The sequence below is a fragment of the Aquila chrysaetos genome, chromosome 12, assembly GCF_900496995.4.
Source record: "Aquila chrysaetos chrysaetos chromosome 12, bAquChr1.4, whole genome shotgun sequence".
In the NCBI taxonomy this organism is placed as follows: Eukaryota; Metazoa; Chordata; class Aves; order Accipitriformes; family Accipitridae; genus Aquila; species Aquila chrysaetos.
In genome coordinates this window covers 35,009,236-35,034,736 of record NC_044015.1, presented here as the reverse complement: position 1 = coordinate 35,034,736, position 25,501 = coordinate 35,009,236, and the positions used below count along the sequence as shown (strand labels likewise).

Sequence of the window (25,501 nt, the reverse complement as noted above, 5' to 3'; positions counted from 1 at the left end):
TCTACCAGGACAACCTGAGCATTACATATCATGTTCTTGTATTGGGAACTTACCTGATCAGGAGCACTTGAAATATCCTGCATGTTTATTGCGTCATTCTAAATATATTGGGGAAAAGCTAGACATTTATTCAGGATTCATTGTTGTATTAGGTTGATTTTTTAAAAATTTTATTATCAATATTGAGCAGTTCACTTGGAAAAATATGAATAATATTTGGAGTAAAGAGAATAATCAAAAAGCATATGCTGTGGTCACCCTCATTTGTGTAAACTTTTTTCATGGTAAAAAATAAGAATCCTAAGTTTTGCAAAAAAAAAAAAAAAATCTTCCATCTAAAAAGGTAAAAATGTATTAGGTTAGAAGATGGTCACAGATGTATCCAGATGTAAACCAATATGCTGTTCCTTTTGAAGGAAATTTGTATAAGCCTTAAAAATATTGCCACAGAAGTGTTTTGAATTTAATCTTTGTTTTTGAAAATGTAGTTATCAAAAGTTTTCCAACAATGTCTTTTTTAATTGAAGGGAATTTTGGATTATTGTTAATGATTCTCATGGATATTTCCCTCCCTGCTGGCGTCTTATTTGCGAATTAGGGAATTAGGTATTAGAGCCTTATACAATAAGCACACAGTCCTTTCATATTTTTTAAATGTCTTTGAATACATTCTATTTTATATTAACATTAGCAAAATTTCAAAGTTTATAGAAGGTGAAAATCAATGCCTTTAGTTCTTTATTCTAGACTATCTTGTATTGTCCACACAAACTGAATTCTATATTGTAGCTACCCTGATTCTTTGCTGGTGTAATGAGAATCAGCCCACTGCACTATGTTTTGTAAACAAGAAAATTTGTATCATTAAGAAAAAATATTGTTATTGGCCTTCACTTTCAAATATAGCTTCATGTTAACTATTTTAGGCAATGAGGTGTTGGTAAGACATCCAGTTAAAGCCAGTGCCTTTTTTACAATAGTATTCTCACCTATGAAGCCACTATAGCTTCTAGCACTGGCATTAAAAAGGAAAAAAATGGTGTGCACCATATACACTAATGGCCTCACTCAGAAATTGTTAGTGCTTACGGCTTGAGCAGTATGGATGATAGATCCCTCAGCACTGAACTGTAAATGAACTGCATTTCCCCTTTTTATTGTATTTTTATGCATGTTTTGAACATGTAAACCAAGCAGAGGGAGATTCATGTAAAATTATGCTTTACTGTAAAAAAAGAGGTGTAGTCACAGAGAAAATGCAGATGTATAGGAAGGCTTCCACCTTGATGACTTCATTTTTTTGTTAAGAAACTATTCTCGAATATTTTGACACCTTTTATCTTACTTAAGATTTGCTTTGTACATGCTCAAGACTTACAGACATATATGTTGTCCACTCTCTGCAAACACCTTATTCTGGTTAAAAGGGTCATGGATGTATGTTGAATGATGAAAAGAGTCTCAAACTATATTTGAAGCTCAATTTTATGCAAATTTTCACTGAGATTAAACAGCATTAAATATTTAGAATAAAGTTCTGAGTAAGAGGTAAGTTTTCCCATTGGACAATGATTGCCTGAATTTGACCACTCAGTAGAGTCCATGGAAAAATATTTTAGATATATTTGTAGTGTTTACTGCAAGTGAAAAATAAGTGCGTTTATTGCTGAAATTGTCAATTATTTAAATACATGAACCTATTAAATAAATGTATCATCATTGCCTATACTACAAATGCATTTAAAAGCTTAGAAACATGTTGGTCAGGTTCCCAGGGCTGCCCACTCAGATTTGGATGAGTGTGTATAAAAGCTTTCTTTTGTAAACATAGAAAGTCCTGCAGTTTGAGCAGTGTGTTTGCCCATTTTTGCATGCTCAGCTTATGTGCATCTTTCTGAAGATTAATGCTTGACATTCTGGATAGGTTGTACTTAACACAAGAAAAGACAAAGTTCTTCAAAATATCATGATGTTGAGGAGCATGCACACACATGCATGTACTTACAGCAACAGTGGTGGAGAGCCAGAAAAATATATTTGAAAAGTAATCATGTCTGACTTTTATACTGAAACAAACAAACCGAATTGTTCAACAATGTCTTTCTCTACAGACACTGCTGCTAGTGTATTAATAATCCCACCTAATTGACACTATCCCTATTTATATTACATATACTGTGCTACTTGCAATGTTCAGTTTTTCCTTTTTTAAGTAACTGTTGTTTCTGCCTCTCACTAAAGATGAGGAATATTTTTCCAAGTTAATGAGATTCCTATTTTACTTAAATAACATACATATTCACTATCTTTCTGTTGTTTTAAAATGTAATTGCTATGATTGTGTTCAACAGTTTGACTTGGTTTCCTCATCCTGCACTCCCTAATTGAGTGAATTAATTAAAAATGGGTGTTTGCCCATAAAAGAGTGAATGAGCAGACTCAGTACTTGATGTCAGAAATAAAACTGTAAATGAACGTAATTATGTTTCACCTTCCTATTTACTCATTTATGTGTGCATAAGCATTTAGTTAGTTGTATGCAATATAGTGTCTTAAACAGTTTCATTTACACTTTGGTTTTTAAGAAGAGAGGTAGGGTAAAAGAAAAGCTAATGACTAGATAATGATTTCTTTCTAAAAGGCTAAGCATCACTTCTAATATTCAATTTGCAGAACATCAGGGTAGAAAACACATTTCTGTCAGTTTTTTGGTAACTGTACTTTATTTGGAAAGAAATTCTCAACTCAGAAAAAGAGAGATCATTTTGACTCTAGGTGCCAGGGTGTTATTCCTACATACATTTATGGTATAGTGTTACAGCTGTAAGCAACACGATATTCAAAGGTGTCTTCTGTATGTATTGTACAATATACTTCTTTAAAAACAACAGACACTGATGATGGCTACCATTTTGTTTAAAATAATCCATATTATAGAGTCAAAATAGCATGGCTTTTGTCCTTAAATTTGCATAACCAACACAATATTCTTCTTCTATTTTGACTGCTAACTGCATGGAAAATGAAATGCAGTTCAACCAGCTCATTGCTTGTTACAATTTTGCTTTTTGTGGGATTGTTTTTCTTGTCCTTAGGGAAACCCAGCATTATATTCATGATTTGGATAGGCTTATTGAACAGTAAGCAGTTGCTTTGTCTCCATGAGGGATTCTACTACCCAACAGCAAGATCAGATAGGAGAATAATTTGGCATTTCTTTACAGGAACATTGTCTTGCTACTGAATCCAAAGAAAACTTATGTGATTATAGACTCTTTTGATATACATGAAATAAAAAAGTGCTAACTGTGGAGAAGAAAGTTGTATCAATTCATAATAAGCTGAATCAAATTAAATACAGTGATGAACAAAAAGATGTGCAACTGAAGATTTCAATTTTAAAAGGTTAAAATTTGAGAAACTAGAGAAAGTAGGACATAAGAACTTACTTAGTGGTCAGTGGTTGAACATCCCTGCACCGTCCTGCCCCCTGCATCAAATATACAGAAGTAATACAGTGCTGGACAGGAGAAGAGTTTCTAGTGTAGACAGTTGAATTCTTTGTTATCACAAAGTCCTAAATTTAGTCAGCTAACCTTTAAAATGAAGGATTCCTTTAGCAAGCCTGTTCCAGATGTTAGTCCTCTGAAAGTTAGAGGCCCTCTAATTTCTTAACTAAATGTATTTATAACCACTTAATACCATTTGTTCTTTTGTCAATATTATTCTTAAGATTAACTGGCAATTCTGCCTCCCTACTGTTTCTTTCTCCTGTGTATTTATGGAGACACAGTCATATCCATTTCGAGACTTCCTTTTTCCCTACAATGAAGTCAGGCCTTTGAATGTCCTCTAAAGATATATACCTTCTTTCCTGCTTATGGCACTTGCATTCATCATTTCTTATTTCTGTTCAAATCCCTCTTTCTTGAGCATGCATGACAAGAAATGAGACAGTTATTTTTTGTGTATTTGGTCTGAGTCTTTTGCAATTTTTTCTCTTTGCTTCAGCTGCAAGTTTCTGATATTGTTTCACTTTTAAGTTAAAGATATTGGAAGTCTTTTGAATATTTGAACTGATAAACTCTTCAGTAAAGCTGACCACAGTAATTATTTTCCATAATTTCTCAGCATATGCCCTTTTGAAATAAAGGATGTTGTTTGCTAATCTGTTTTCACTATCTTTCTGTTTACTCCAAATGGAAGTAACTTATGATTACTTTCCTTAAGGTATTTTTTATGACCACTCTTCTGCAATGCATCATTTACAAAATACATGTCTTTAACTGTATAGATTTCCTACTTCTGCTTCCATCAGTGTTGTTATTCATACTCCTGATGTTCATTTAGCACTTATTATATCCATGTTTACATGATCTACCTATGCATTAAAACCAGGTCTGCCTTAGTTTTAAATTATAGCTCTTTTTATCAGCTATTTGATCTCAGAAACTTAGCACTTTTAGAGCTCAACTGGTGTCATTCCCACTTCAAATACCCTGTCCATGAATATCTCACAGTAACTGAAAATCCCCAAACTTTCCTCAAAATACCAGTCTGAATCATCTTTGATGTTTTGTCACCCTTCTCGTGGTGACTAAAAGAATTCCATTGTAGATCACCTTTGTGTCTACTTCTTCAACTTTTTTTTCTTGTCTGGTAGATTTTTCTGTAATATATCCTTGCAAGGAAGAGGCAGTGTTATTTGCTCTGACATGAATAATAATCAGTGGAATTTTCCCCACATCCAGCAGGGTTCTTCTCTTTGTGCTCGATTCTGTGTCCTGCCACCTTTGTTACTGGTATGCAGGAAACTTTTCTCGTCTTGCTCCACTTTGAGGACAAACTTGTGCTCCACAGTTAATTTTTCCCAGTAAGAACCCCTGTTTGCACAGTATATCCTCATTCTAGGGTTGCTGCCAATCTCAGGATCTGACTTCTATGATTTCAGCTGTTTGAATTAGTTTTTATTTTTATTGTTGTAATTTGACTATCATCCTCATTCCTTGCTTGATACACATACTCTTAGTTTCAAATTATTTTAACATTTAGTTTTTTAATGAAAGTAGTAAATAAACTTATAATGAATATTACTTCTAAATGTTGTAGAAATTAAAAAAGTTACCAGAATACTGAAAACAAAAAATTTTACACCAAAAAGACTGTATCTGAAAGCGAGTGATGTTATTTTGGGAGTACCCGCATAGTCACACAAGTCTGCTAGTTCAAGTTTGTGTGTATGCATTTACTGGCTCACATAAAATAGCGTATTTGCAGTTTCTTAAACTAGCTTAGAGCACTAGAATTCTACTTCAAGGTTGAAATACAGTGTCAGGACTGTACAAAGAATTGTCTATGCCAAACATGTTCTTTAGGTTGATCAATACATTAATTCTTTACTTCCATTAGTATCAACTATAATCTCAAAATCATAAGATATAAATAAGAAAGTAATGTGCATCAACTGTGAACTCTTATTTTCCTTGGATAGCCCCTGAGCAGTAAAGCATTGGAAGAAATAGAGCTGTAAGGTTGGCTGCCACGGTGTTATTTCAGATTTCAGGTTATTACTCAGCAGGAATTTTATCAAATATGGGAAATCTGTGGAATGTGTTTCTTTCTCATAATACTAAGTTTCAGTTGACATTCTCTGTATGAATCCTTTGAGACAACGGAGATGCATTTTAAGCATTAACAATTATTCTTAATCTTCTACTAAAATTCCTGAAAGTCTCTTTCTTTTTACACTGTAGTGCAATGCAGTTCACTAATACCATTTTGTTCATGCAGAAAGGTGAGCTGAGTAACTCATGAAAGGTTGAGCATGATAATGTTATAACAACTGCCAGCATTTTCCATTTAGTGGTTAACAACATGTCATGGATTAATAAGTAGAATATTGATAGTCAAAGGTGAATTCATAGCAGATGCATGAATAGAAAATATAAACAGTGCAGTACTTGTTTAGCTGCCATATTAGACAATGAAAAATTATTTTTTAATGTCATGAGACATGAAACACAAAGTAAGATACCACAGTCTGAAAACTGGTGTTTCTGCCTACCCTGCAATCGTGAAGGCAGTATGACCTCAAGATTTGTAGTCCTAAAGATAATTTCAAGAGTTTTAAAAGATAGGTACCTTGTGAATGTATGTACTGCTGCCCAAGGATACAATATAATGTTTAATGTGTCTACATGGTGTGCTTGGGAAAGGGTATATCAAAAATGTGCTAAAGGAAAAAAACTTGACTGCCCAAAATGGTTGGCTAAGTTTCACCTGTGTTCTATTAATAAAGAAAAAATTAAATTTGGGTATAAGTGTAGCTATTATTTACATGACCCTTAAGGTGTCTTAGAATAGTGATAATCAAAGATGCAAAAGACATATTAAGTGATTTTTTTTTCAACCCCTTCAGAGCCAGTGGAAATTGCCACCCCTCATCAGAGTGAAACATACCTATAACAAAACAGAATCAAAACAAAAGAGAAAACTCCAGCTGGTGCAGCAGCAGCTCTACACTTGATAATAACATTTAGTATCTTATACCACACTGAAATGTTAATGTATTTGTGGTATCATCCATCCTTTTTCCTCCAAGACTGAAACTCAGTTTCAGTTTGTTAATGGTAGTGTTCAGTGATATATTGATGATTATTTTGCCAGGTGGTTTTATTTTTACAACTTTTTTTTTTTTTTTTCCTTAACTGGGGGTAGAGGTGAGAAATTCCACAATTCTGTGCTGCAAAGGAAAATATTATTTTAGCTATAACTTCAGTGGTGAAAAATAGATGTTCTGCAATAATGAATTGTACTGAGATGATTTGAAATCTACATTCTTCTTTACTTTAAATAATTCCTTTAATATAATATTTATTTAATGATTTAAATGTGAAATAAATTTCTTTTGCAACAGCAATGGCAGGAATTTCCTCAAATTCACAGGATTTTCATAATTTTAGCCCATAGTATCTCTGCTTGCGAATGGCAGATCTAGTTTTGCCATGTGAACAGAGTGCAAGACGCCCTGTAAGGGTTACAGACTTTCCATTTAGAAGAAAGTAATTTTTCAGGAATACACAAAGAGATTTTATTGCAGGCTATGATTTCTTCAGGAAGCAGATTCTTATAATTTCTGAATAGGTGGATTTTCAGCACAAGGGACTTAACCAAAACTTGGACCAATGAAATCTAATGTTATAGCTGAACTTATAGATAAGAATCTGATTTTCATAATAAAAGAAAGCTAAAGAAAGCACTAACACCACCAGTAGCATTTTAATAGTAATTGTTAGGGAGCAATGCGAGTGGGATGCTCTCTATGGGCTGGGGAGCTGGGAACTGAGAATGACAAGGGAGGCAGGAGCAGAGATCTCATTGCTGAGAGGAGCAGGGCAGGCCTGGGGATGGCAGCCAGGTTCAGGCAAGTGTCCAAATTACCATCCAAGCCCATGGTGACAAGCCAATGACAAGCCAGAAAGCCAAGACCATGGGTCGGGATCCAGGTCAGTGAAGTATGTGGGCCAGGCACAGATGTAGACGCCGTGTAGCTCAGGCAAAGGACAAAGTTGGGAGCCTGAGCTTACATGCAGCTCCGGAGCAGAGGGGGCCAGGTCCCTGCATCTTACAGCTCTTTCCCCAGCAGGCTGAAGTAAGATTGCACAGCAGCACCACATCAGGTCTGGCCTTGCCTGTGGGCAGCTAAAACCTTTCACAGGAACAGGGGGGTGCATTTCGGACCCTGACACTAAGGTTTTACTCTTAACTAGGGAAGAATGTCAGAAAAATTGGTGGATAAGCAGGAATACTTTTTTTCTTTGTCTTTACTCAACTTTGAAAAGAGCATTCAGAATCTTAATGTTAGGGACTGAGTAGTTGAGAATAATTATAATTTTTATTTTTTTAATGCTTAAGGATTTTTACTCTCAGGTACTGAGGGGCCTTATAACTATACTATTAGAAAAAAACCAAATTAACCCTATTATTGGGGAAATAAGGAAATGAATTCCATCCTTTTAAAATGGCCGACTTTTTATTCCTTCTGGTTTAGATCAGCTGAAAGTGGAAAAATGAAGTAAAGTTTTTGGTAAAACTTTTGCAGAATCTTTGGAAAGACATACTTAAATCCAGAAGTGTATGCTAGTTAAACATGACAGTTTTAATGGTAATTAATAAATATATTTGTGAAAATTTCAGCATTTTTTTCTAAAAAAACCCCAACTGTCAGGAAAGTACCAGAAAACATGAAACAGCAAACCCTGTAAACAGAGTAAGAAAAGTAAGGGTAAGAGAATAACCTTGGTAAGCATCCTGGAAAGCCTTATAAAATAATGGAACAAAGTTTAAGTAGACAGTGCCTGTATCAGTAAGGAAACATGGACCAGTAGGCAACAGTGATTTATGTACTTCTTAGTAAACAAGTGTAACCACCGTTTAGTTCCTGTTGTAATAATTAGCAGACAAAAGCAGCAACAATAACAGAACAGCTAAGAAAATACAGCAAAGCACTTTAACTACGTGCTTTCATAATATTAATTATTTCTCCAAATTTTTATATAGGTATAAAACAATGTATGTAATGTAGTACATAGAAATTCCAAAGTGAAAACAGAAAATGTTTATGATTTCCAACAGGTAAAATGTAAAAAGTTAAAATAATTTGCAGGACATAGAATGAAAAATTACTGAACATCCGCAAACAAAAAATAATTACAACCAAGATGAAACTGCTCATTAAAGAACTGCCAGGTTTGTTGATAAGTCTAATTTTATTTGACAATTTTATAAATTATGTGGGGGAGGAATAGACCTTGAATTACATTCTTACATTGTACTAAATTGGAAAGTGCTGTATATTAATGAGGACAATAATACTTCAAAGGTACTGAAAGATTTTAGAAATGTGAATATAAGGCAATAACATTATTTCAGTTTGGATAGAACATGAGAGTATAAAATTAAGAAGCCCTTAAAAGAAAATTAAACCATAAAGAAAATGTTGCCCATATATTTAAAAACTAAACCCCAGAGACTTTAGAAAAAAACACCAAGTGATGTTTTTGCTGAACTTAAGCTATTGACTTAAAAGAGAGGGGTACTACTTCTCAAGATTGCATTCCTTTTGAAACTCTTCTTCCTTTCTAATAAACAGTATTTCCTGCAGTGTAAAAAATATTTACTTAGATAGCTCTTGTTGTATTTCACGATGCAAATTACCAAGGTATATATGACATTACAGAGTGAATTTTTCTCCAAATTTGAGGGGTTGTTTATATCGCCAAAAACGTATTCCCAGACAGTGATACTATCCTGTTTTTGATTCCATAGAGATTTGTACCTTGATTAATTTTAAAACTAATACATCTACTCCAGGTAAATACTAAAAAGCTAGGAAGTATGTATGCCTTTATAGGATTGTCTTTGCAGACTACTGTCTGCAAAAAAAAGACCTGTACTTCATACCTGCAAATATATTTATGTACTAAGTTTCATGGAGTGCAAGCTGACTTTGTTTTTGCAGATTTTCAAGTAATTATGCCTTCACTTTTCCAAGTTTTCATTTAGAAAGTTTAGAAAGAGTGGGCACACTATAGGATGACGTTGTAGAATCATGTATGATTCTTGTAATGAGAAATAAAGCAAATTTTAATATGAAATGAACTGATTTGTGAAGCTTGCATTTCAGTCCTATGTTATGTAAGTAATCATTTAAGAAATATTTATTAATTAAAAACATTTAAAAGAAATTTAGCTAAAAGATTAAATAATATCAAATTGCATACTGCATTTCAATTTACTCAATTAAAATATAGTATCACATTCTGCTTTTATTAAAGGAAGACATAGATTATTGGTTTGTTTCTTTTATTGTTCTGAACATTTACTTCTCTAAATATATTATCTTACAAAATACTATTTTCTTATATCTGTTTCTTATTTTCTTGTTGTATTTTGTTGCTTTTAAGTTCATCATATTTGCCACTGCCAAAGTGTTACATTTTTTTAATTCAACTGACATATTGCAGTGATATTCTGAAATTGCAAGAATTTTACACAGTGATCCTGATCCTGCAAGCCATAATGTATATGCGTGGCTCAAGGATGAGAGATTCTTAGTTAATGTTATATCTAGTGCACCAGATAAGCTTAGTCAAGCTGTAAAGAGACGATTTTGGAATCCCAGTCTTTACTGTCTACATCTCAGTAGACTAGTTGCTTTATTTTCTCACCGCTTTCCTGTGGCGGCTTTTCAGTCTGATTGTTCTCTGTCCATTCCTCTGCCTCATATAAACACAGATGTGGGTACCCTTTTTTATAAAGGGACATGATGGAAAAGTGCCTTGTCAGTCTACAATAATACAGAACTCTGTTGTTCAGTAAACAATTTCAACCACAGGCAACCATTCAAGCAACATGTGTAATTCATGTCCCACATCTGTCTTTATCTGTGAATAGAAATATGGTGGCATTCCTATTTTCCCATGCTTCTTTGGGGGTATTAGGTTTCCTTTTATTTGGGTTAGGAAGAATTTCAGAGCAACAATTCAGCGATTTCTTCAGTGGAACACAGCTTTCATCTGCTTCTGGTCTGTCTTGGTATTTTCATTAGTAGTTTTGTCATAATTGGATTGCACCAATGAAATTTCAGCAATAATATGAAGATGGGAAGCATGGCCGTTAAAGATGAGGATCAGACTAGATAAAGATAGAGGACCGTGGGGGACTTAGGCAGTACAAATGAAGTAAGGTATGACAGTGTGAACTGTAAGATTTAGTGGTTAATAACATGAAACTGTCATAAAATGGAAACCATTAATTGCAAAACAGAAAGCATGAGAAATAGTTTAGTATATTAGCTGATCAGCGGTGACTGAGGCATCAATATGATATGTTTATAAAAATGATCTTGACTATATTAAGTGAAGGTAACATTAGTGTCATTATAGAAGGCATCCGTAAGACCTATTGTCTCCAGTTCACGTTATCGGTGTTAAAAAGGAATTCAGAAAGGAAACAGTACAGATAAAGATCGTTACAATTGTAGATAAGTGCAAAGCCTATCTTACAAGAAATGACCAATGCTTTCTTTACCTAACATCCATAAAGTGTGAAGAAATTGTCTCAGCTGCTGAATAAGTTGTTTTAGTTGCAAATTATCTTAATTAACAGAATGTTCCTTATTTCTTGTGTGTATTTGTCTAGTTTCAGCTTCTAACCATTGGGTATCATTATGTCTTTTTCTGTTAGAGAAAATAGCTGTTTATAACTGTCTGGCATTTTCTACAAAACTTCAGCCGCAACATCCATTCTGTTTTAATAAATATAAAATTGCTTCAATCTCTTTTTAATTCCTTTATTCCTTACTTGATTAGTAAAGGAAGATGGAAAACTTCCTACTCATATTGTGCTGTCACAATTCCAGAAAAATTCCAGTCTCTATGTAAGAATTGTGGCTGTAGAGCTACACTTCTGACTTTTGAAAATAGAAATGCATTTTTGTTTTCATGTAGTTGGGCATCTTTACTGAGTCTTTAATCTTTGGGCAGAGAGCATACAGTGCCCTTATAACATTATAAAAAATTCTTATGGTCTCAAAGTTTTGGGTCATATTTATATTGCATGACCTAAAATTTAAGGAAAGATGTTAAAACATAATTATATTACCATTTTCATATTAAAAGTGTTTACAGATATCTGTATTGTGTTTTCCACCAAATGGCACTAAAGTTATCATGGCTTAGTGGATTGGGATTTTAAAATTGCAGGGCTATTCATTCCAAAGCAGTTTTGTGTGAATTCTTTTATATTCCAGCTCATGTTGGTAAATCAGTAGATTATTCTTTAATTAGTAATGCCAGAAGGGCTGCTGATGGAGATATTATTCTCTGAAGGTGCAGATGAAGTCGAGATTCTGATCACTGGTGAATATTAAAGCTTCTGGACTCTTTTCAAAGATAAAAGTATTGGCTAAATGTATTTGACTAGATTGCATTTTGGTTTTTGTTTCTCCTCTTATGATCTCCTACTGTTGTTAGATAACTTAGGTTGTATTTCATCTGCTAAACACAAACATTAGTAATGGTGAACTACTACGCTTGTAATGTTAGGCTCAAAATACATGTCAGTCAAACAGACTTTTTATAAAACAACTGACACCTAATTTCGTGAGGCTTAATTAGGTTCCTGTGTTTCGCAGTCTAGAGTTATATCCTACAGCATTTTAGCCAGAAGATAGCTTTGTCCAGGACAATGGAAGATGAAAACCCCTTCCAACCATATGTTTGTAATACTTTCCTGGTTGCCTGACTTTCTTGTCTGACTATTCTTCTACAATACTACCATTCACATTAATTTCACAGGAAAAAGGCTTTGTATTTGAGAGTTCGTCTGTTTCTGCTCCCTCACATTATGTAAGCCTTATACATATAAAATGTAAAATTACGGAAACTTTGGTTCTAAAAGTGAAAAATATGGAAAAAAAAAAGGAAAAGATGTTCTAATGAATGTGATTCTCAACAAAAAACAGGGCTCTCTTTTTGTATTAAGTTGTTTAACTCAAAGTATATGCATGCTTGTAAATATGTGGGAGCTGAGAACTGCATCTTTACCAGTAATTAGTGTGTAGAACAAATAATAAAAGCACAGAAAATTTACTCTTCAAAAAGGTTTTATTTCATGTCTTTAACTTCCTTAGCAACAACTTCTTTTAAAATCCCGGTACACTCCGTGGTGATTGTCACAGAGTGTTCTCAATTGGTAGTAAAATTTGTGGAAAATCACCTGTGAAAAAGGATACCTCTCAAATGCCAGGTCTTTGCCACCACCAAAGACTGGTCTCCAAGACTGGTGCACTTAAAATAATGAGGAAGTAAGTGCACATTAAATACTTGTGGATTGAGATACTTGATGTAAAAATTACTGGCAGAGCAAGAGCTATTTCTGTTTGTTTATACATACCAGTCACAAAAATGTTAACTTAGAATATGTAACTAGTCTATGTATTGCAGGCAGTTGGTATAATTACTACTTCAATTATAAACAGGCATACGTAGGGAAGTAGAGTCTTCTTTTTTCACTCCACTAAATGTGTCCAACACTGACACTGAAAACTTTTCATTTAGTTAGCAGAAATAGCAACTCGCATGTTCTTTTCTCTTTAGGCCAGTATCTGTTAGAAGAAACCAAATAATATTCAGTCATAGACATAAGCCAAGGCCAGGGTATCTAGCATTCACATTACAGGAAATTCCATAATTCAGGACTTCAGGAGGGTTTCTCCTCCCCCCTCCCGATTTGAATCTATTTCCATTCTTTTTTCCTATTTCCATGGACATCTGGTTCCAAAGATAACTTCAGACAAACACCAAAGAAGAGGGTGAACAATATTTATATTGCATATCTATGTCTTTCCTCTGCCTGCCAGGAAGTCTTACGGCAATGTGAATTAACCTCCTCTCGAAATGTCTAGGTGATTGGGCTTAATCAGCCTTAGAAGATAGAAAATTTTAAATTGTTGAAACTTCCATCCTTCTGCATGTACCAAAATAAAGTGTGCTAGAAATATTTAAAAACCTCAACATGTCCAGAAAGAAAAAAAAATCTTTTAGTTGAATATTATTATTGATTTGGCTGTCTCTTTGGGGAGGGTGGCTTCAAAGGGGCATTCCAACATGACAAAGGAGAGCTGAGAATCAAGGCTCAGGGAAGTTACCTCTCACACTGTGAACATAGAAGACAAAACTGAGGAACATAAGTGGTTACACCTTACTTTGTCTCGTATGACATATGAAATTATTCAGGTTTTTATAATCATTACAGAAAAAGCTTTTTAAACTTCAGGGTCATGACTGGATAGTATGTACAGTTCAGTAAAATGGGCCAACACAGTGAGCTACTTCTGAGGATGCTGGTGTGTTTATAACTTGAATTATTATAACCTTTTTTTCCCCCAAACCTGGCTATTCTAACTTCATCAGCCAGAGTAATGCAGAAGTTACTGAGCAGAAATTCTGAACTGAGCACAAGCAGACTCATCCTTGATCCTGACAGGAAAAAAAAAATGATCAAAATTAGTGACCCTAACAGATATTTTTCTTACTTTGCTTGAAACATCAAAAAAGACTTCTTTACATTTTTAAAAATAGTATTTTACTGACAATATAGTCAGAAGAATGAAGATTGTATATACTTGCTCTGCTTAATTTGTTAAAGGAAAGGAGAAGGAAAAAAATATTTCTCTCAATTAACTATTTCTAAGATTCTCTGGAAATGCCAAACTATTAGCTTTGAATATGGAGTATGTCCATAAGACTTGACAGGCAGAGCTAACATGCCTGTGGGGTTTGTTTTCAGGACATACTTTGGGAAGGTGTACTTCTGCAAAGATTTATGCATATATGTTACATAGTAAGAGTAGTCCCACTGAAGTCAATATAGAGGGTAATAAGACTCTTCATAGTCTCTAGAGTTAATCAAATATATAAAACAGTGTTTTACTTGCACAAGCACTAAATACATGTAAGAAGAAATAAGGAGGCTGGGATGCAATATAGTTGTATAGTTTATAGTTGCTTACTCATACTTGTACCTTTCTAAAAGTCTTTTGTTCTTTAGTATTTTCCTTTTAAATAATCCTTTTTGTTTGCTCTTTTCTGTTTACAGTTTAATCCATTTCATTTTCACTTTTCTTCCCTCAAGCACTTCTGAGCTCTCTTCTACCTTCTTCCTCTTTGACCCGGTCTAACAACTGTGTCCTAGCCTATTTCCCAGCTAAGTGAGGCTCAAGGGTATTTCAATTCAATTTGGGCCCATCTCCACTCGAACAACAATGTTGCTAAAGTAATACTATTAGGTCGCTAAGATACTGTATAAGGCAACAGAACATGGCTAATAAACGTTATTTCTTTCCTGGACAAAGTAACTTGTGCAGTGTTGTAATTGATGTTCAAGGAAAGTACTCTGTTATTTGTAGATTCCAAGCACTGTGTCATATTCTGCAAAATGCTCATTTCACTGTTCTTTTTCAAAATTGATTCCCCATAAGGGAAGAAGCTTTTTTTTTTTTTTTTTTTTTTTTTTCCTTTTTTAATGATTCATTTAAACTTGACACATCTTAGTGAATGCTGAAGCACTAGGGATGGTATTTTTTCCCCATCTATGTTCTTACCAGACATCTTCTGTTTGTCTCTGAAGAGGAAAGATTCCCCACAGTAAACTGTAAAAGCAATGTGATTCTTTTTGTTTAATGAAAGAGAGTTAGTGTTAGAATGCTTTTTAAGTTTTTCTTCTAGTTAAGAGGTAGATGGTTTGACTTTACTCTTCATATAAAAGAATTCTGAAATGAAACAGTTGTGTGAAATCCAATAGGAACTGAGGTATAAATTCAACAGCACAACCTGTACAGTTTTAAAAAGGAATATTTTATAAGTTTTGTGGCTGGAGAAGAAATACTAGATGCTGTATAATCTTGATTTAGTGGGGCTTTTGTCCCTGTTACTAATAATATTATCATTAACAAAATGTGGAAGTAAGGTATAGATGAGATTATATTATGGCTGATACAATATTGCTTTGAAAGCTATTCAGTGAGTGGTTGTTAATGGTTCAGAGTCAAAACTGTAAAAAAAAGTATTGGGTGGGACTCTGTGGCGTTCTGTTCCTCATTAGACTTAGATGACAGAATTAAATTTCTATGTGATGACACCATTCTAGGAAAGACTATTGAGAGGCAAAACTAGAATTCAAAATGATCTTACACTTGGAGAGAGGAAACAGCCTCCTGTGATGTATAAGCAGAATCATAGCCTACAACACATTTGGAGTAATTTTTTTAGCTCTTGACAGCACGAGTAAGGCCAAACTGTATCCCATTTTGTATACTTCACTTCAAGGAAACCGGACTAACTGGAGGCAGCTGAAAGAAAAGCAAAGAGAATGATCAGAAATGTAGTAGGTGATCTGCAAGGAAAAATGAAAGAACTTAAGGTTGTTAGGAAAGAATACGGAGATAAAACATAACAATTTTCAAGTATGTGTTATCACTTGTGATTGGGACAGTAAGTAATGGACTTGAACTGTTGCAGCACATTGGAAGTGCTGAAGGAGAATTCAGAATAGATATTAGGTAAAGGCATTCAGCTGTGAAGGCAGTGAATCACTAGAATGGCCTGCCTAGGAAAATTATAGTGTCCATCGTTAGATATCTGCAACATAGATTAGACAAGAACCTGTCCAGAGTGCCAAAGGTAGACCCGATTCTTCTGTATGGTAGTGGGATGAAGCAAATGACATCTGAGGTCATTTGCCGTAGAACAATGCCTATTTTCTTAGTAAATCAAGCTTTAATTCATGTTACATTTGTACTAGCAGGAAAACAGTAGAATCTTGATTTACATCTTGATTACCTCCTTTACCTTCTCATTACCTAGGGGAAATTAAATAGTTTGCATTAAAATTGGCTTGCATATAGAACAATGCAAAATATTCACAATGAAATATGTACAAACAGGATAGTGCAACCATACTTGCATTCAAATTAGCATAGTTTCACATACTCCTGTTGACAAATGATAATAATAGGGATTAGTTTATAAACCTTAATTCACATGTGGAAACCTGATTTACGCAAGTAGCTGAGTAAAACTGCTTGCTTTTGGGATAACTAATAAGTTCCGGAATTAGGATATGTTTGGAAGCAGTGCTGCTAAACTGTGCAAATCAGGGCCCACTCAGCAATGAATTTAAGCTTACACTTAAGTAAGTGTGCCCAACATCAGTGTAAGTCTGCTTTTGTTGAAAATGATGAGTATCCTTTACTGCATAAAGGCCAGAATATGCATCATCATGGTTGAACTCGGTCTTATTTGATCAAAAGGTTCATTTGTTATTTTCTAAATTTGAAGATCATGATGTATGATAAGATTTGAGATAATCAAAGCATATCAATATCTTGAAAAAATGGTGCTAGGCATGTGAGCCCAAAAGTTGGGAATAAGGAAATTCTGTGCTCAGATTCCTTCTTTACCCTGTGTCCAGGGCTACCCATATCTTTACTTCAGTTTCACTGATTATAAAAAGAAGACAGTATTACATACTGTATTCTGTAAGTACCATATACATGCATGTAAAATAGTACATGTATCATAGATATTGCTATTAATATTTGTTAACTTATGTTACTATTTCCTAACTATTATTTCTTTTGCATAAATAAACACCTTCAATTTAGAGCTGTCAGTGCTGCTTCTCTTTAATTAGATTTGAGATAGTAACTGTAATGATGTAATATACCTAAATTCTGGCTTTTTTTTTTGTGAAATATAACAACTTAATGAAGGTCAGCTGAAGAAATATTTGTATTTGCTGCATATATCATAAAAGGAACAAAATAGTTTATAAAATCCTTAGGACTGTGGGCACCTAAACTAAGCCTGTTGGCAGAAAGATGAAGTTTGAGTACATACATGTATATCTATTGATTTAAATGGGTCTTACTGCCAAGGCATTACAAATGTGACTGTCAGTGTAGTAGCAGAGTACATCAGCAATATCAGGCAGACCAAGGAGACTGGGACAAAATTATTAATGGACAAATCTTATTTAAGAGCTAATGTAACTCAGTTTTCTTTCAGTGTTAAATAAGGAAAATGTACAACCTATAATTGTGAGTAAACATGATATATTATTTTTTAACTGTCACTAAAAATGAATCAAATTTGAGGAATACTGTTTCTTGGGTAAATATGTTGCTATTACATAGATTTTTTTTTAATGTCCTTTTGTGGGCCTCTTTGCCAAAAGGACGTGTTCTACTTATATTAAAGTCAATAAGAAATGTGTTTGTTCAACTCAGAGTAAAATCTGTGCCTTTGCTTTCAGTTTCTTATGCCTATTTCTTTTTCTTTCTCTCTATTTTCAGGACTAATCTTTCTTCAATCAATCCTTCTAGATTCAAGCCCCCCCCCCCCCCCCCCCCCCTTTCGTCCCCATCTTTCTCTTTGCCTTTAGATCTTTCTAGTTCTCTCTCCTTTGCTTTTTCCCCACTGCTACCAGGTTATGTAGATTTTTAAGTTGCAGTGGCATAAAATCTAATTGCTTTCTATTTAAAAGAAAAGGAAAAAAAGATAAAAATTCTAAAAGAAATTCACTAGCCTTGAAATCATTTTCTGAAAAACACAAGCTGTTATGTTTTTAGCCATACAATAATAGACATACTTTCATTATGGATGATGGTAAATTCTCAGGGCTGTACTCGAACTATTTTTGTGAACCAGGTTTTTATCTTTAGATTTTTTCCTTTAAAAATGGGATTTTGTTCTCAGTTCATGAGATTGGAAATATTAAACTACACTTGTCCTTGATTCAGTTTGCTGCTTCTTCATGGTCCAAATTGCCCTTCATGCAGAGCTGAGCTTGTAATATGTACTCTAGATGCTGAGTAAATGCTTTCGCTGGCTGTCCCTGGCTCACTTACTCAGCCAGTCTGAGTCACCTTCAAAACATCAAGATTATGTGTATATACACGTAATAAATAACCACCTGCACTGAGGTAATGCAAATTGCATTTGTTGAAATATGGCCTATTATATTAAAATTTATGTTTCTATTATAATTTTTATTGTATGAAACAAATTTGTCCTGTATAAAATTACTGAGAAATAAGAACTGTATCCATATATAGGAAAGCTTATCTTTTCTTGGGAACTATTTAATAATAGATTCTTACCATGCACATATCTTCTAAGTGCCTATTTTCTTCTGCATCCTCTTAAAAATGCATAGCTGGATTTTGTCATTCTTAAAACAGGTCAAATAACTTAATCATAATGTACTTGTGTATATATCCTAAGTATAGACGGTTAGAGAGTTGGTTTCTTTTTGTACTTGAACCAGTTATTTTATAAATAATGTCAACAGATTAGAAATAGACCTAAAACATATTCATTAAAGGGTTTTCAAGACAAAATTCAGCTGTAGGGATATTTTAATTCTGAATCTGTATGAAAGGTGACATGGTGAGAATGAAGGTGAGATATGGTGAGAATAGAAGGACTTTGTAGTACACAGTTCTGAAGCTGACACACCTCTAGTGCTTTTACTGGACTGAAACAAGTTCCTTAGTGAACTGTGTAACAAACAGTTATTTTCCTGAATGAAAGAAATAAACATTAAAGAAGAAAATTTGAAATCAATTGGTAAATATGCAGGCTCTAAATTAGCCTTATTTCATGCTAATTCAGCTTTATTGAATTCATATCACCATCCATGAAAGCTGCCTCTGCTGTTCAAAGTAATATCCAGTATATCTCAATTAACAATGTATTAACCTTTCATCCAAGTTGGCTAGCAGAGTGAAGCTAAATAGATTAACTATCAAAAAAGGGAAATAAAAATCTAAGAACAAAAAGAGAATTTAAAAATATTTTTATTTTTGATAGTAATTTAAAAAATGTCAGTAGAATGGACAAAACAACATTAAAACATGAGCACTCCTAAGTCTGATAGTATATATATATATTTGTTTTTTTAAAATGTTGGAACTAGTCATGAATGTTGGAAGAATTTTAAAAATGTTTGGAATAACAATAGGGCATACCTGGTCTTAGGTAGTGTAGCCTGCTTAATCTTAGCAGAGAAACAATATATCTGAAGAGGATAAAATCCTGTTCCAGCAGACAAATGGGAATTTTGACAGTTTATTCTGGTCAGTGTTTTAAGGTGATTTAAATAAGTGAAATACAGCAATAGTCCATTGGCATATGCTGTGTCATAAAGTTATTACTAATAGAATGTAGTTTTTAATAAAAACATGTAATGACAAGCAAAATCAATAATCTTGTTTTTATAATCTGGAGTAGTTACCTGAAAAGGCTAGAAAGAATTCTTTTCCCTTTTTAATGCATAGTTTGTCTTCTACATTGTTGTTTTTTCCCTCTCTTCTGACACTATCAGCTAGGCTCATGTCTTCATTTCTGTAATACATTGAAAGTACTCGACTGTTCTGCCTTTCTCACATACTCCAGGTTAAAGTGGTCACCAGATTTAGGGGCAGGAAGTAGTTTCTCCTCGGGCTATATTGGCAAAGGTTTTTTTTTTTTTTTTTTTTTTTTTTTTTTTCTTTCTAACTTTTGTATAGTTAATATGGTGCACTTGCTAATATAATTTTGGCATTTTCACCTCTTGCTATTAGAGACCTAAAAGACCACCTTTGAGTTCTTAGTCTTTCTTTTTTTCTTGTGGCTTGTTACAGCATGTGGTCTTTGGAATTTTAGACTATAGGCCTTAGGATTTCTACTGAGTATTAAGAAGTGTTTTGAGACCCGTATGATGTGCTGAGTACTTACTTAATCTGTGGGTTATTTTGCATTAAATATCTGTGGTTGTTAGCCACTGAAAGGAATTAGAATCTATGATCTGAGACTTAATTTCTATAACTGTAGCAACATTTTTCTACTTAGTTAAAATTCAAATTAAAATCACATTTGATTAGTTAATAAAATACATTCTTCTGGTAACATAGTTTATAAAAGCTAGGGCTAAAGATAATGGTCACTCATTTTTACTCTTTTAGTTGTGATTTTTATCTTTTGGGATGGGACACTAACTCTCTGGATTTGAACTCTCTTTTCTTCTATATTTTGTGAGTTAATCAGTTCAATACTGAGATTTTTTTTATTAATTGATCTTGGCTTGATTTAAATCTAAGAAACTATGTGGCATTATTTTTTTTATCACATGTAAAAGCACAACAAGAAAGACAATCTTTGAGGTTCCAACAACATATGCAACAGATGCATATTATAGTGTATTTAAACCTGAATTTCTTGTTAAATATAGCCTAATATCTGTACAAAGTATTTGAATAGTTTGTGTACTAAAAATATACTATAAATCATACAGGATGGGTGATCTTTCAGAGTTATTGTTGCTATTGATACCTTCACTCTTGAATCCCAAATTTTGTTTCAGGCTTTTTCTGGTGCAATCTGTATATGACATTAACATTTTTTTTCTCCTTTACTCACTAATAGAAATTGTGACTATCATGAATGGAGGGACCATATGCTGCTTTGAAAAGGCAGCAGGGACCATGGAGGCAGTTTATAAATGATCTGAGTAAGAAATGAACAGAGACCAATTAAGCTAGTTAGGAGGCCAAAGGTTTTGGAAAGCGAGGATACTAAATTTGGTTCCCTTCAAAAATGATAGAAGATAGAATTAAAAATTAGTACAAATTTTTTCCATCTTTTTGCCTAAGAATTCCTTCTTCACTTGCAACAAAAAAGTAAAGTATGGTTTGTTTTTTCTTTTTAATGTGGGACAAGGATTTTAGCACTGGAAGTTGTTGCATGTCAGTGAAATTACCAGGATGGGTCTAGTGGCCACTCACAATATGGCTTTTGTCACTAAGGAAAGTCTGTGCACTAAATAATGCATGCACAATTACCGCATTAATCAGGCTGGTCAAAACAGGTGATCCAGTGAATATCTTTGTGCCCACTGCCATTTAATGCTATTCACCCATGTATCTATTATAACTATTCATTTAACACCACAGGTGTGCTAAGTGCTTTGCAGATAACATGGAGATGAAGGTTCCTTTCTTAGAGAATTTAAATTCAAAATATCCAGAATACAGATTGGATGGTAAAAAAATGCAGGAAAATCTGAATTTTTTTTTTTTTTAACCATACTTTAGTTAATTTTTTGATCTTTATTTAGCTTTTGAGAGCTATTTTGGGAATATGTTTTAGTCTTTTTTGAGTCTCTGGAAGGTATCCAATTAGTAAGTAAAGAAGACATAGCCAAGGAAGGGTTTCCAGATGTAAAGGGTGGAATAAAAAAGTCCACGGAAGAGAGTGAAAGGACAGTTTGAATGCAAAAAGCAGGCAGATCAAGACACAAATGGCTTATTATAGTTACTATTATTTCTTTTGCAAATGCCAAAAAGAAATAGTAAATTCAGTATTCTAACTGTATTAATTATATACAGAACCAAAAATGGGAAAGATGTAATGCTGACTTAAATGCAAAGGCAAAAATCATATTTAGAGTTAGGAAGACATTTATTTTAAAAGAAAGAAAACTCCAGGAATGGAAAAAAAAGGTTTCTACTAGGGAACATCTGAGTTCTCTTAGAGAATCTTAGAGGTCCAAACATAACAAATACCTTTAAAAAGAGTGAAGTTTTGATTCCACAGATAACTACCTCAAACTTCATCCTGCAATGTATGAAGAGGGGTTATTAATTAATTGACTGCTTTGTGGTTGCAGTCATGAAATTAATTCATTATTTACTCCTATAAAACTGTTTTTTTTCCCCTCTATGCAGATTATGAAACAATGTGACAAGGGCTAGGCTGCTGGTGTATGGACACCATACAGTCATTCAGGCTGACCAACATTGTCTTACTGTTTCCTTGTGCTTTCCCATATGTCTGCCTCTATCTGTTGTCTTGTGTCTCGTACTTAATGCTAAAAGGTCCTTTGAACAACACCATTTCTTCCTCCTGATTTTGGGCAGCACCCAGGAAAAAAAAAGAGATGCTCATCAAGGTCTGAAACTCCCAGACATTAGCATAAAACCAGCAAGACACAACACTAGTAAAATAATGTGGAGAATGTAGATTTCTGCTTTGCCTAGCTAAATGAAACAACATAACATGGTGTATCTGAAGTGTACTGCATATCTAAGTATCTCAAAACACTTCACAGATTACAGTGATTCATTGTAATTGCATCATGATATTGCCATTATATTGCAGTCATGTTATCATTTCTGTAATAAACATTTATCTTAGGAATGTTTGTGTGCACCACATAATTAGCTGTAGAATAAAGAGTGCTAAACATGAGGTGTGATTCATTAGAAGAATGATAGAATTTGATTTTTAAATTCTAACAATTTATTTTAACTGTTACTTGTTAAAAGTGAAAACAAACAGTGAAGTTTTCTTAATTGCAAAACTGATATAAAACAAGCTTAAGTAATGATTGAAAGCTAGTATGTATTTAAATATTAGCACAATTAGTTATTGTTGAGTTTTTCATTTCCTGTCACTGTAAAATGTAATTAGTAGGTCTAAATCTGCTATATTTATGATTTGAAGTAGGACTATTTGATCTAAAGTCTTAACTAAGAAAGCCCCTTATTCATCAAAAAATAACCTAGAATAACAATTTTAGCCAATTTCCTGCCTGAATCTGACCTTTAGTATCACTCCAAAAGTAGTTTTGCTATAAAGTATTTATAAAATTAAAAAAAAAATCCATTCTGCTATCAAATGCCAATCATACAAAAGGAAGCTGAAAATCTTGATAAAAAAATCACCGTATCTTAAAATCAAAATATAGTGTGTTATAAGCTAATCAATTATTCTACTCTGCAAAACTTTTGCCTTCTGAGGTTTGTCTGCATAAGCCAGTGATCTAACTCTAACTTAATTAGCTTGGTTACTAGAAGAAATGTAGTCATATTAGCTCCAAGTATGTTTATATAGCACAGTTTTCTGTGAGGACAGTACCCATGGCATTTGAGACTTGGGGTGTCATTCACTTCTTGTAAGTGTGATATCTAAAACCAAAACAAGCAAACAAAACCCACAAACCCCCACAAAGTGAAGGAGGGTAGAAGTAAATGAAAACTATTTAGCTTTCTTAGCTCTCAGCACCTGAGAACTTCAGGAAAGATCATATAATGTGAGTCTTGTGATGCAGTACAAGCATATAGTTTAAAAACTTTTGTTTTCAGACTAAAGACTAATAATACTCAAACTCAAAATAAACTTATAAGAATAGCAGGATGAAGATCCAGATCCAGTTTCAGACCTCAGTGCCTAAATCTCCAGGTTTACCATGTCAACCTTCAAGGAGCCTGTGCAGTCAGGGATATCCTAACAGTGGATTGGGAGAGCTGCATGTTTAAGAACAGGAATTCAGTAGGAAATAGGCTACAGGTGACCCATAATATCTGCAGAACTATAGCCAAACTTCTACATGACAAAAGATAGGCATACATCACTGAACAAAAATTAATAATTTTGGGAGGAGATACTAGAATTCGCAAGTAAACAGCCTTAGAAACTAACCACCAGGACAGCAGTCCTACTTCACCAGCACTGAAGAAAGGTGCTCTTGCTGTTCTCTGTAGTAGGAAAAAGGTGGATTTGCATCTGTTCAGGCTTGAATAGAAAGTGAACTCAGGCACCTCCTTTCTGGTTGAATATTTAGCGGGTACTATGTGGAGAATTGTTGGCATTACCTCCTTAATGTTTAATTACAGTTTAAAATCAAGACCCCTGTAACATAGGCCTGATCCTCTATCTACATGCTGTACAGAAGGCCACTTGGAGGTTTTAGGTACTGTTCTACCTGGTTTCTGATCCCAGGTTACTTGGAATAGAGCTGGTTATCCAAATGCTTAGGCAAAGCAGTCCTGGGAATTGGTACGTTGAGAACATTCAGGTACCTAGAGAACTTTTCAGTCAAAAAGGTGTGTTTAGCAAGTTTCAATAGCTTATATTTCCTCTGAATTGAATTTTGGATTGAAATGTGGACTTAATCACCTGCCTAAGGTCTTCCTTTATATGTTTTTTGCAATCTGAACCTAAACCATTTCTGTTATAAACTGGTTTAAATGATCAGGTGTTTTTACAGAAGTGTATTGCTGATTCCCCAAAGGGTCAAAAAATTATTTAGATAACATAGTGCCTCCAGTTTATTTCTGAAGCTCAGGCATATTTATATAGACCCAAATTACTTCTTCACAGACATATACCCATGACAAGGATTACCCTCAAGATTACCTCAAAAATATTCAGAGTACGCTTCCCCTAAAACCCAAAAGCTTGCAAAACCTGTAGAACTTCTTATTGTTTCAGACCAAGTACATAATTTCATATTAATCCAGTCGAACCACTTGTTCTCTAACTCACCACACAAATTTCTTCTTTGGGAAGCTGGAATTGCTGAAAGTGTCACTTTTGTGATCTCAAGTTTTTGAGATCAGTGCAATTGACTGTAGATTGAACAAATTAATTTATGTGCCTTTTTTCATTGCAGCTTTTGGCACTCTATTTCTGAATAGTGTGAAAGTTGAAGTATACTTACTCTTTGGTTACCTGTATAGTGTCCTATTTGGTTCATTGTTGCTGAGCTGTCTGAATTTTGCCTCAGTTTGGTGGCAAATGCTAACTTAAGTGTGATTACATAATGTTTTCCATCAGTAAGAATCTTTTAGAGTAATGGGGGGCAAAAGAGAAATATTAATACACATTTTATATCATATTATGCTACATAGTTCTGTAATTGTCTAATTTTTTCCTGTACATTTTTTCAGAATATGATTTCATAGAGAAAACACACATTTTCAAGCTTTAATGTTATGCAGAACAAAATATTTAATTTTTAAGGTAGTTGGATAAGAGAAGAAATTTTAAGGTTAAACCCTAAGTTCAAGGTAAGGTTATTTTGAAGAAGATTTACTCTTGTTATTAATGGGTTT

At 33.8% G+C, this 25,501-nt stretch overlaps 1 protein-coding gene across 6 annotated transcripts in view; it reads left to right on the top strand.

Moving 5' to 3' along the window:
* BEND5 (BEN domain containing 5) overlaps window positions 1-25,501 on the top strand; it is a 979,469-nt gene that overhangs the window by 74,053 nt on the left and 879,915 nt on the right. The window lies entirely within an intron of this gene.